Below are 12,928 nucleotides of genomic sequence, written 5' to 3'. Positions count from 1 at the left end.
ATGAAAACAAAGAAGACTCTATCATGGTCTGTTTCTATGTTGATGTGATTAAAATGAAAGGACACTGAAATCACTGTCCTAGGTTCTTCTTGTAGTTTCATAAAATATGATTAACATAATATATTTGGTTCACAGACATGGCTGTAACACATTCATCAGAATTATGACAATAGTAATAATAATGAAAATAATATTGTATTAATAACAGTAACACACTAGGGAACATGATCAATGATAATAACCAAACATACAGGCTGTCTAGTGGAGATATATATTTCTGAATGGAATACAAACTTCAGGTTTTTTCTTTTATCGTTCCTGAGAGATAAGACCCATCTCTGCAGGACCTGGTAACTACAACATATGAATCACTTTAAATGAGACACAAGAAACAATTGTCCATTCTCGATGTTTTCTGACAGTAATACCAGTCAATACTTGTGTTCTTGTATTCCATTTTTGCTCAAACTTAGCTACAGTAGTAGCAATGAATGATTGTGTTTTATTCCACAATTGGCCAATGTCATTCATGAATACTAATTTCTGATATTGTCTTATTTCTCTTACCTTCATCTTCCCTTTGTTCTGATTTCTTCATTATTTTATTTTATCTATTTTATGATCCACCTTAAATAACTTGGGGAATAAAATTGAGATAAATACATGCATAAAGGGTCAAACAAACTTTCTCATCTTGTAAGGCAGCCTGAACTTTTCTCCCCATAGACAGTTTCAGGTTAAATGGCTTAGCTAAGGTTTTAAGTGGCCTCAAAGTGGGAGTTGGAGATTAAAGTCTCGGGTGCTGACATGATGACAGTAAGTTACATCTTCAGATCCCAGGGAATTGAGCCTAATTGTCCTTATGGTCATTACTTCCTACTTCACTCTCTCCCTAGTATAAGTTGCAGTCATTTCTAGTCAAGCCCAATAGAATGGGGTCATTGCAGAAAAGCTAGGAGGGTGGGAGAGAGGGGTAGAGCAGAGGATGAATTTAATTTGTGCTCTGCACAGACAACTGTTTTTAACATAAAACCTCTTGTCCTATCTTTTTTATATGGGCTTCTGAAAGTAATAATAATGCTTTAGTTACCTGTCAGGTTATAATACAGGACATATTTAGTTCTAGATTTTAAACACACACATGCATACACGCTTGCCCAGAGACATAAGAGAATACGCCATTACATCAAGCTTTACTTAAAGGTTCTCCCAATAACTAGCTCAACAAGTGATTCAGCTATTGTTAAATATACTTTCAGTGAATCTGCAAGGTATGCAAATAAAATATTTTAACCAACAATAACATCATAGCAAAGCACGTAAATAAAATAAAACAAAGTAAAATGAAATAAGATAACTACCCAGACAGATTTCTTTATCCACAGTTTCATCAAAACCTCTACTCACTGGGTACTGCCTGGTTGAGGTAAAACTGTGGTTTATGGCAAGTGTGGCATCCCCAGGGCTGGAGCAGTGGGTGGCAATACAAGACAGAACCCCAGCTAGACTGTGGTTCTGATTCACTGCCCTCACAACTGTGCTGGGACACAAGTGAACCATCTGAGTTACCACAGGAAAAGGGATGATTTTACATTCTGGGCTGGTGACTGACTACACAGGGGGAAGTGGCGAGAGCTAAGACGCCCTCTCCCTTCAACACTGCTGCTGCTTCAACTCATTTTTTATCTTTTCATCCCTCCCTCGGAGTCCTCAGAGCTGGAGCTCACATTCAGTTGTGAAGTAATAGAGAAGGGAAGGCAAGAGGTTAAACCAAACTGTTAACTGTGTCTCTTCAAAACTGACATTTAATACAGGGTGTAAATCACTAGGGGAGCCTGTTATTCCTTCAGGAATGCAATTACATAGGGTCAAATAAAACATGAAAGAAACCAACAAGTTTTAAAATGTAGTATGTTCTCAAAAGTAGGCAAGGAGGAATGTGAAGCAGTCCAAATATGCTAACACTCCCTGCTGTCCTATAGGAGAGGATTACAAGGAGAGGTTTCTGCTCTTTAATGATTATGTGGTTAAGCATGGGTAAGGCAGCCCACTGCCCAATCGGGCTGCTCCCCACTGGACTCGGGGCTTCCCCGAGCTCCTTGCATTCATTCAAAGAAGGTGGAGGCTCACTGTTCAGCCCATTACCATTACAGTCCCATTACCAGCTCTGCCCTCCACTTAACACTTTTCAAAAGTGTTTATATGGCTGTATAGACTACACCGTGGGTCTTTTTTTTCTGTCGGTGTCTCTCAGTCATACTAAAAACCAAACCACCAGCAGAATCCTTATTTTGTGACTTCAAAGATAGACAAAAATTAATGTTGGACCTCTGTTAAAGGCTTTTCAGTATTTATGGCGACTTATAAATTGTGTGGGTCCTAATTTACTCTAAGGGGCGGGTAGAGGGTGGGCTTATGTTTGTATTTTGGCAAGTGTCTGTTAACAGTTTGGTCGATATCAAACAATTTGTTGTCTTAAAAACTTGGGTTGGATCTCCTTCAGTTTAACATCCTCATGAACTAGGATGACCAACTCATCCTGGTTTACCTGGTACTTTCTGGGATTTAGCACTGCATCTCACGAAACTTCGCATTCCCCAGAAAACCGGGACGATTGGCCAGCTTATCGCAAACAGAAGACTATTGCATACACATTGTACATAGTCTCTCTTTGCTCCTGTGCTTCTTGCTTTGTGTGCCCCCAGTGTGTGTGCACTGAGTGTGTGTACAGACAGGCACACAGATTCTGAATCAAACCAAAAGAAACTATTTGTAATGAATAACTTCTTTAAAGTCTTGCTGTTAGGCATATGCGACACTGTGGTAGAAACTGGGCAGAGATTGTGTGAGGAGAGGGGATGGCTGAGAAGGGATCACAACTAAACTAATTATAAAAGAATTCAAACAAAACAGATAGGTCAGCTGGGTTCAGATTCCTGTATAATCACTGACTTTTATAAACTACTTCTCACTTCTCCAAGAAAAATACAGTTTCAAATGAGTTGTGACTCAAACTTGATTTCCTTATCTCACTTATAAAATGTATCACACTACAAAGCCGACTTCTCAGAGTCTAATTCCAAAGAGTGTAGATTCTATCTGGTTGGCTGAATCTTGGGAACCTCCTCTCCCCCAACCCCTAAACCCCACCCCCAACTAGGTAATGTTGCCCCCAGGCTGGTGCTGGTTCAGGGGCAACTGCTGAGGTCAAGCTGGTCCACCTCCTGCTCCTTGACTAGGCAGGTACTGAGAGGTACACGATTTCCCGAGCTCCTTCTCATCGGCAGTTCTACGTGCCCCCAGCTCTTCCCAGCAGCTCCTTGGCACCTCCATAGATTGCCTGGTTTCCCCACCCCATAAGATATACCATTTGACTGCAAGTTGAGCTATGAAAGTCTCGAGCTCAGTTGAGCTCCTGAGGGCAGCCTAATTCTGAACAGACTCAAAACTAAAGTAAAACTAAGTTCCTCTCACACTTCTAAACCCTTTGGGTCTTTCCTTGACTCCTCCTGACAGTGCAGTTTGGAATATATCCATCCCCGGAGAATTCATATTCTCTCTCTCTCTCTCTCTCTCTCTCTCTCTCTCTCTCTCTCTCACTTGCTATTTCCTTCTGTTCAGAGATGCTAAACTGATGCACTCACTAGAAATAACACAGAGTAAAAGCAAAAAGTAATAATAATTAAAGTTTTCCCTGCTGACTTACCATGCATGCCGCTTACCTTCTTAGAAGCTCCCTTTTCTGTACTTAGAGGCTATGTACCTGGATCAGACAGGTCATAAGCATCAGTCTCTAAACTTAGTCAAATGCAAAGACTTTGGCAGTAGACAGTTAGGACAAATTAAGTTGCAAAGACTAAAGGAAAAGAGTGGAAAGGGCAGAAAGCTGCCTCCCTGCATTTTCAAATGGCCATGAGGTATGGGCTGGGGCAAAGGGCATGGGTTTGCGAGGCAGACAGGTCTGGGTTTGAATTCCAGCCCAGGCACTTATTAGTTATGTGATCTGGGACAAGATACTTCAACACTGTCAATTTCAGTTCCTGATCTGTGCCATGGGGATCATTCTCTATGAGGATGGGAAATAACATATGTAAAGCATGCAATGCATAGATGTTTAATAAGCTGTAGCTTTGACTACCATGGCAATAGATGTCACAAGAAAAGTGACTCTCTCCAATAGCCCAGTGTTTTGTATGCCACAGTGCCCTCCAGTTTTGACTACTGGGTTTCTTCCCTAATGGATATCTCTAGGAACTCTGAGCTCTTAATCTCAGCCCTCCACCCACACTCCCTAACTAGCCTGAGGCAAATCACTTATGTGCCTCAATTGCTTCATCTGTAAAGAGGAGGATAATAATATTTACCTCCCTCAGAGGAGTGTTGGGAAAATTAATGAATGCTTGCAAAGTACCCTGAGATCGACAGATGAAAGGCAGTGTAGAATTGCAAAGTATTATTATAAATATTAGTGTTATTTTGATACATTCATGCATGTGTGAGCAAATTTGCACCTAGAGCATTGGATGAAAGTATGTGACTTTCAAGAGTCATCCTATGAGTCCTCTGGCAGCCCATGGATATGAATGTCTATGTAATTTATACGCAATAAAACAATCAGTCCCAGAAATAAGAATTTGCCCAGAAAGGAAGATATTGCTTTGAGTAGCCAGTATAAAATCAACCAACAGTCTATGACTAAGTGCATTCTAGAAGCCTCTTTGGCCAGTGTCACGATCCTTCCAGCTGCCTTTAGGGGCTAAGACCTGACTATGTTATCAGCTCTCTAAAAAGCAGTGAAGTATAGTTCTCAGACTTTTCTATCTGCCAACTTGAAAAAAACGACCTTGAGTCTAGAAGAGTTTGTTCCCAAGCTAACTGTAACCACTTACAAAATACAGTCATAAAATCAGATTGCAAGGAAACACCTCTTTCAACCCATCTCACAGCCATGTTCTCCCCCTTCCACATCAGTAGTGCCAAGTTCCAGCTCTCGCTGCTCCCCTCCTTTACCCAATAAGTCTCCTGCTTCCCCCCACTTGCCCCTGCTCCCCACCAACTCAATCCCTTCCTTGATAAGTAGTGTCAGGTGACATTACAACACTATCCACAGTGATATCACATCATATAACTCCCAGGAGACCACTTCTGTGGCCCGTGCTTTTAGGAATAAAAGAGTAAAAGCACATGGAAGTTACATGAGGAAGTTAAAATTCCCTCGTGCCTCGAGACTGAACCATCAGCAGCCATTCCTGCCTGTGTGAGGATGTGGCCTCCTCCTCTGATTCAGGAAACAGAGTAGCATATGGGCGTGAGCAAGACATATGTCTGGTCTCCACTGTAAACTTTGCAGCCTGGCAAGAAACAGCAAGGCTTATTCCAGACCCAAATTCTCATTCCTGTTACAGCCATCATAAACGCCTGCTGACTCCAAAGAAGAACAAGCCTGTAATCCTCATAAAAGAACATTCTTGAACCCTGGAAACCAAAGAGGGATATGAGTGCCAGTTTTTAAACGGACATCCCCTCTGTTCCTGGGATAGACTGAACCTCGAGGAAGCAGGTGATGGCCTTTGAGGTTTGGGTTAAAGACTATATGCAGGCCTCCCTGTTTCTAACATCTCCCCGCACTGGCTGGGCCGATGGCCTGAAGTTCCCACAACTTGTGGTTAAGACATTGTCTCCAGAAGACTGTGTGTAGATTGGAAATATGCGACATGAAAAATCAACATTTTAAATCATTCCAGCGGTGTGCTGGACCCAGCGTACAGTGGCTCGAGAGAGCCAACTATGTGCATCTCTTCCCAACGCTATGTTCACATCACATTGATAGCTTGGAATCAGCTACTGGTGCCTTGAAATTACCAGACACTGCAGGTCAGGGCTTTCTCCCCTTTCAGAAAATGGTTGTTAAATCTCTCCGCACTGCACCAAGTAGTACTTTTATTCATTAGCATTTGCTCACAGATGGGTTTATGCCATTACAAAGGAGTGAGGTCGAGGTTGGTCTTGAGCATGGAAAGCAGATGAGAAGTTGGGGAGGCACGGATGTTAATCGGGTGGGAGGTGAGCATGAAGGGAAGGAAGCATCATTACAAGTTGTCTGGAAGCAGCCAGAGGGTGCTGGGTGCCTTGGAAAGGAACAAGCACAATGCCTACTTCAAGGTTTTGCCAAAGGTTGGCCTGCCTTGTAGATTTTTAGGAGCAAGTATTGGATGCAGCAAGCTTCTCATTCCCTAGGATGTTAGCAAAAAGAAACCTGGGTCTTAGGCCCTTTGTTGCCTGACAAACTGTGTAATCTCTGAGCCTATGGTGATGGAAGGAGAACTGACTCTGGGTGGTGAACACACAATGTGATATATAGCTGATGTATTACAGAATTGTACAACTGAAACCTATGTAATTTTACTAATCATTGTCACCACAGTAAATTTTAACTTATATATATGACCTAATAGTACTCCTCTGATAGGATTTGTAAAGGATTTGGTGAGATCATATTTGTAAAGTACTTGCTCTTGATAGTAGTTCTAATATTGACAAATTGATGGACACATCACGTCTTACTCTTCTTACTCTCTTCTTACTCTGTTTCTGAACAGTATTTGTCATGTTCAGTCAGTCTGGTTATGAAACCCTCAACCCCTCTGGCTTCTGAAACTCCATGTTCTCTTGGTGTCCTTTCTACCTTCCTGATCCTGCCTTTACTGGTTCTTTCTTCTCTACCCCTCCTCAAAACTTAATCCGGGGCTTCCTTCCTCATTAGGCAATCTCATCTCGCCCCATGGATTTAAATATTATCTTCATGCTGACGACTTCCAGACTCCTAGAATTATCCTCTGTCTAGACCAGTGGTTCTTAAAGTGGAAATCCTGGACCAACAACATCAGTGTCACCTGGGAACTTGTTACAAATGCAAATCCTCAGGCCCCACCTAAACCTTCTTCACCAGAAACTGGGGGTTGCCCAGAAATCTGTCTTATCAAGCCCTCTGGGTGCTTCTGACACTCGCTGAAGTTGAGAACCACCGGTCCAGACTAACATATTTAATGGCCCCATTTACATCTCTACTTACATGTCTCACGGAAATACCAAACTTAACACATCCAACACAAAACTCTTCATTCCCCAGTTCCTGCTCAATTCTGCCCACCTGCCTGTCCTCAGAATTGCTCCCATGAGAAAATGGCACTATTTTCCTATCTCGCTAAACCTGGAAATCAAGAAGTCCTCTCTATAGCCTTTCTTTCTCCCGACTTCCTCAGCCCACATCTAATACCACCATCATGGTATATCTCTAAATTATACCACAAATTTGCTAGTTTCTCTGCATTTCCATCACTACCACCATAACTGGATCCACCATCAAATCTTGCTTGTTTCAAACAAGACCAATGCAGCATTTTCTACCTGCTTCCACTCTTGTTCCCCTCCAGCCCATTCTCCATGCTGCAGCAAGAAAGCAAGATCTTAGAATGGAGCTTAGCTCATGTTACTCTCCATCCTAAGACACTTCCAATGGTTTCCCTTAAGATCTAGAATAAAATCCAAACTCTATACTATGGTTTCCCAGGCCCTGCCTGTCTTGACTCACATCCACCCCTCTCTTACTTCACCTAGTGGCATTCTCTCCCTCCCTTACTGTGTCCCAGACTCACTAGTTTTCACTCAGTTCCCAGAACAGGCCAACTCTATTCTGCCTCAGGGACGATGTTCTGGCTGGAATTTTTCTCCTCACCCTGTGAGTGACTGGCTTCTTCTCATCCTCACAGTCTCAGGTGAAATGCCACCTCCCCTTTGTGGCCGTTCCTTACCACCTATTTAGAGTCCACGCCACACCCCATTATTCTCTCTTATCACCTTTATATTCCCTTCTAGCATGTCTGCAGTTTGTTAACTTCCTATTTGGTCATTTACTCACTTGATGTTGGTTCTATTTTGTTTTTCTCTGTTCTCCTTGCCGCATCACCCTAAATGTAAATTCACAAAGGAGGGGGTCTCATCTGTGTTCATCACTGTCAGTATTTGGCACGGTGACTGGCTCTCCTCAGTCTATTGATTCAAATGTTAATCTCATCCAGGAACACGCTCACAGACACATCCAGAGCAATGTTTGACCAAATGTCTGGGCACCCTGTGGCCTAGTCAAGTTGATACATAAAATTAACCATCATACCACATTATTGATAAAAAACTCTGAAAGATTAAGAAACGTGCTCTACAGTAAAACTTGGATTCAAATCCCTGTTTCTCTTACTCCAAAACTCCAAACTATAGGTGGTGCTGCTCAGTTAGTATAATTTTTACTCATGATTCCCAAGCTTAGCTTGGGCTACTAAGAAGATGCCAATTCTTCATTTCTTCCTTTGTCCAGGAGTGAATGTTTTGATCAAGGCTAATCCAAAAACGTTTTGTGGTATCAGAGCTTCTGCTCCAAGAAAACGAGACAAAGCAACAGAAGGGGGAAAGGAGAGCAAATCACATTTCTGAACTTCGGTCCCTGATCACAGACAGAAGATAAACTCGCCTTTTCATCTTGTTCGCTCCCTTGTTCACAGAAGTAAAAGCTCTCAAATGATTGTAGCTATATCTGTAGCTATATCTGACATATAAAAGATGCTCAATCATTGCTTTCAAGTCAATAAACAAGCAAATAAATGAAAGCAGGATGTTAATTTGAAATTTTCTATTGAGGTATCAAGATACAATAGAAAGGAAATTCCCACAGAAGTTGCCAACCAAGATGTAAACACTTAAAGAAAATGTTAAGAATTAGTTTCTCAGCTCTGGATAGTGTGGACTAAAAGGGCCGACAAGACCTCCATGAGGGTCTGACTCATTGGGATTTGGAATCCATCATTTGAAAATACCTAAAGGAGGACTTCTGAAAAGAAGATTTTGGGGGGGTCCACTTTTGTCTGTGGCTCCCATTCTTTAGCTCTCTTTCTAACTGGGGAGGGGTAGAGAAGTACCTGCCCCTTATCCTAATTCTAGTGAGAAGTGCTCCGAAGGAAGCATCTGGAGAGCCTGAGATGTGTTTCTCCAGGTGGTGAGACAGAAAAGGCAGGAGGCTGGCTAACAGCTAGTAGAGCAGAGAAATAATTGCTGATCCCTCTGAGAACAAGCCAGTACTGTACAGCTCCAAGGCTGTGTGAAACCCACAGAAGAATGTGGTCCTGGATTAAAAATAGGACCCTGCCCTGTCTAAATAAGCACCTGCTGGAGGTCAGAAGAAGGAGGGAGGATGCAGAAGCTGAGAGATGAGCAAGGCTGCAGAGTGACCAGCCAAAGGTGGGACACTGCCTACAACAAGGGAGCTGAACTTGAAGAGGCTCTGCAGGGGAGCCTCTAAGGAACCCACAGAAGGACCCATAAGGTCCCAAGAGGGCAAAGCCAGCTTGTAAAAACAGCAGTCAAGTAAAAACTCTCGTAGCTCCTTCTCCTCCTTCCCGCTGCTTGGGCCCTGCATGAAAAGCAGGGAGAGGAGGAGAAAGGTTAGGCAGGTAGGAAAAAAGATCAGTGATCCATCTTCCGCCTAAAGGTCAGCGGAAGTAGGACTGACCCGCGGGGAGGAGCGATAATTTAATGTTACACAAGTTAAAAGTTGGATTATTACAAAGAACTGGACAATTAATGACTGAATTGAGGCTGTGTGTCTGACACAAGTGATTGTAGGATTTTTTTTATTCCTGAGTGATCAGTGAAGGCATAGCACCAGCAGCTTTTCATCCAGAGTATGGAAGTGGGGCTAGCGCTGATGAACCAATATTCCCATTCCCCTGAGTCCACCTTGATTAACATACTATTTACAGAATAAAAGAATGACGAATATATGAATAAGTAAACCAAAGCAAAACAATCCCCAAAGCTAACTTGTCCAGGAAGGGGAGATGATTCAGAAAACCGCATGAGACCCCTCTGGTCTGTAGCTTCTGCTAAAGGAGCTCAGAGAGAAATCTAGGAGAAAATCTAAGAGAAACAGGAAGTTATTTCACTGAATATTTACCCCAAAGCTATGCCAGCTGAAAAGTTTTTGAATTAAAGGAGCCAGATAACTATAAAAACAACCCTTTTCTCCGATAGTGTAACTGAACTCCCCTCCCAAAAGATGACCCAAAGTCAGCAATTTGGTTTGTAACTTTCTTAGTCCTTTCTCTGTACATAGCGATATATATTTGGGGAGTTGTTTGCTTCTTTACTGGGTTCACAATATATTGTTCAATAATATTTGTTTTCACTGAACAATGTGTTTTGTTTTTTAATGGGATATGATAATAGTGATATCTCATAATTTATCCAACCATAGTTCTACTGATGGACATTTAAATTGTATTTATTTTTTTACCAAACTGATACAGAGGAATTTTTTATAACATCTATTTGCAGGTGCAAATATCTCTTCAACATAGAATCTTAAAAATAGAATTGCTGGGTCCAAGAATCATTGTAAATATAGACAGATACCACCAGAAAGACATTATCAATTTACATTTCTACCAAGACTGTCTAATGCACTTACTTCCCCACACACTTGCTAATGCTGGATATCATCAAGTTATCATTCTTTTCCAATCTGCTGAGTAAAAAATGACATCTCAGTATTGTTTTATGTGCATTTCCCTGATGAGGAGCAAAGCTGACCATCTTTTTAGGTTTGTGACCATTTGTACTTTTCTGCTAGTAATGGCCTATTCCTATTCTTTCTCCCTTTTTCAGTTGGTTTGTTCATCTCCTGTTTTTTCTTTTTCTTTTTTTTTTTTGTATTTGTGGGTATGACATTTTTATTTGGGGATACTAATTGTTAATTACATGTTTGACAAATATTTTATCTCAATCTATCATTTATGTTTTATTTTTAACTTTTTAAATGGTGTCTTTGAAGAGAACTTTATATTTTTATGGAAAAAAGTGATATTTTTTTCCTTTATGGATTCTAGGTTTTGAGTGTTGCTTAGGAAGATCTTCTCCCAATGAAATATTTCCCCATCTTTCCTTTTAATACTGTTGTAATATTATTTTTTAAGTTGATGTTTTTAACTCATTTGGAATTACTGTAGTATGAAGTAAATATCTATATTTATTTTTACAAATTGTTCCAACACTGATTTATTAAGAGTTTATTCTTCCTTCTTTGGTTAGAAATACCATTTTTATTATAAACCAAATTCCAATTAATTTATTATTATGTTTAGAGATTTTCTATTTTGTTCAATTGTTCTCTTTATACAGGAGCTAATAGTATGTTACTTTAATTATTATACTTTGATTTTTGAACAGGTCAAGTTCCACCTTATTTTTTATATTCATTATTATATTCATTATTATTAAATCTGGTGTATTTAAGAATCACTTTTTAAATTTCATAAAAATTTGAATTTCATTGAATTTATTAATTCAGGACTAATGTGACAGCTTTACGGTACAGAAACTTTCCATTCAGAAACACAATTTCCATCTTCATTTATTGAGGTCTTTTTTATGTCCTTAAATAGTTTTAAAGTATTCTTCACATAGGTTTTACACATTTGTTGATAGACTGATTCCTAGTATTTTATAGTTTTTTTGCTTTTTCTATTAAATTTTTCTAATTGCTGGTATAGAGATTCTACAAATACCTTGTATCCAGCCATTTTATTAAACATTCCTTTAGCTGAGTCTCTTTGCTTCTCTCTGGAGACTCTCGTTAGCATGGCTTTGACATTTTGACCTCAAAGCCAAAGGAGTGAGATATATTCAAATGTCCTTAAACTATTTATAAGATTTTACATCTGCCCAAAGGGAAAGAATATGTAAAGAATATAGAATTCAATCAGACTGTAAAGAGATTAGATGAACAGAGTTATTAGCAACCTCAATGGAAAGCTGTAGACTTAAGTCAGATGGAAGAATTCGGTAACTTGTAACTTGAACCCAAGAGAAATGAACCCCATTTGAAGGGTTTATAATTGGAGTCCCTGTTGTCATAGCAACAATAAAAGGTGCTCATGGTGTCCATTGGTGATGGGGGTGAAACCAGGCTGGATATACAGGCCCCAGGTTCCGATTTCTTAACCTGTGCTAGCTTAAGATAATAAAACACAGCTTGCGAGCAGTGGTAAAACTGTCTCCTTGCAAGTAGTGTGTTTAGAATTTAATATATTCTAAAGGAAATCAAATTCAAAATTTTTTTTTTTAAGATTTTTTATTGGAGAATTGGGCGAAGGGGAACAGACCAGTTGCTGTCCTTTTGTTCTTCAGTCTAGTTGTGGAGGACGTTGCTTCACTGACCCAAGTTGGCACCATCATTGCGCTCTTCCCGGGAAAGGCAGATCAGTCGCTGGCTTCTGGACTGCCGCTCACTGTGGATGCTGGCTGCTCACGCTGGCTGCTGGCTACACACGGTAGCCCATAGCAACCCACTGCAGCAGGGGCTGCAGCCTACTCCTTTGCTGGCGACTCACAGCAGCCCAGCTCCAGGTTGAGCTGTTGTTCAGCATCTTAGCTGTAGAGGGTAGTGTCACTGGCCCTCATATGTGGGATCCAAACCAGGGCCCTCTGGCATCCCAAGCTAGCTCTTAACCAACAGGCCACTCGGCCAGCCCTCAAATTCTAATTATTGATACTTTTGTGTTATATGTAAGGTAATTTGGTAAATTTAGATTTTGAATCAGCACTAGGCTATCTGACAGATTAGCCTTGTGAACTTCAATTTGAAATTTGTAGCTGAATAATTGACTTTAGAATTAGAACTTTATTTGAAATATGTAAGAGAATTTGGGCAAATTTGTAAACAGTATTGGAATGTTAAATGATATGAGCTATGCCCTACTCACAGGTTTAATTTATTAGATTTATAAGAGTTGTATAAGTATTTAGAAAGGTTTTGCTTATAAAATAGGCATTTTTAAAGCTTTTAAGAAAATTAAATTTATCAAAGTTGCAATGCATTTTA

Source organism: Hipposideros armiger, unplaced genomic scaffold (assembly GCF_001890085.2).
Source record: "Hipposideros armiger isolate ML-2016 unplaced genomic scaffold, ASM189008v1 scaffold_5, whole genome shotgun sequence".
In the NCBI taxonomy this organism is placed as follows: domain Eukaryota; kingdom Metazoa; phylum Chordata; class Mammalia; order Chiroptera; family Hipposideridae; genus Hipposideros; species Hipposideros armiger.
The sequence above is the reverse complement of the archived record's forward strand: the minus strand, read 5'-3'. Positions refer to the sequence as shown.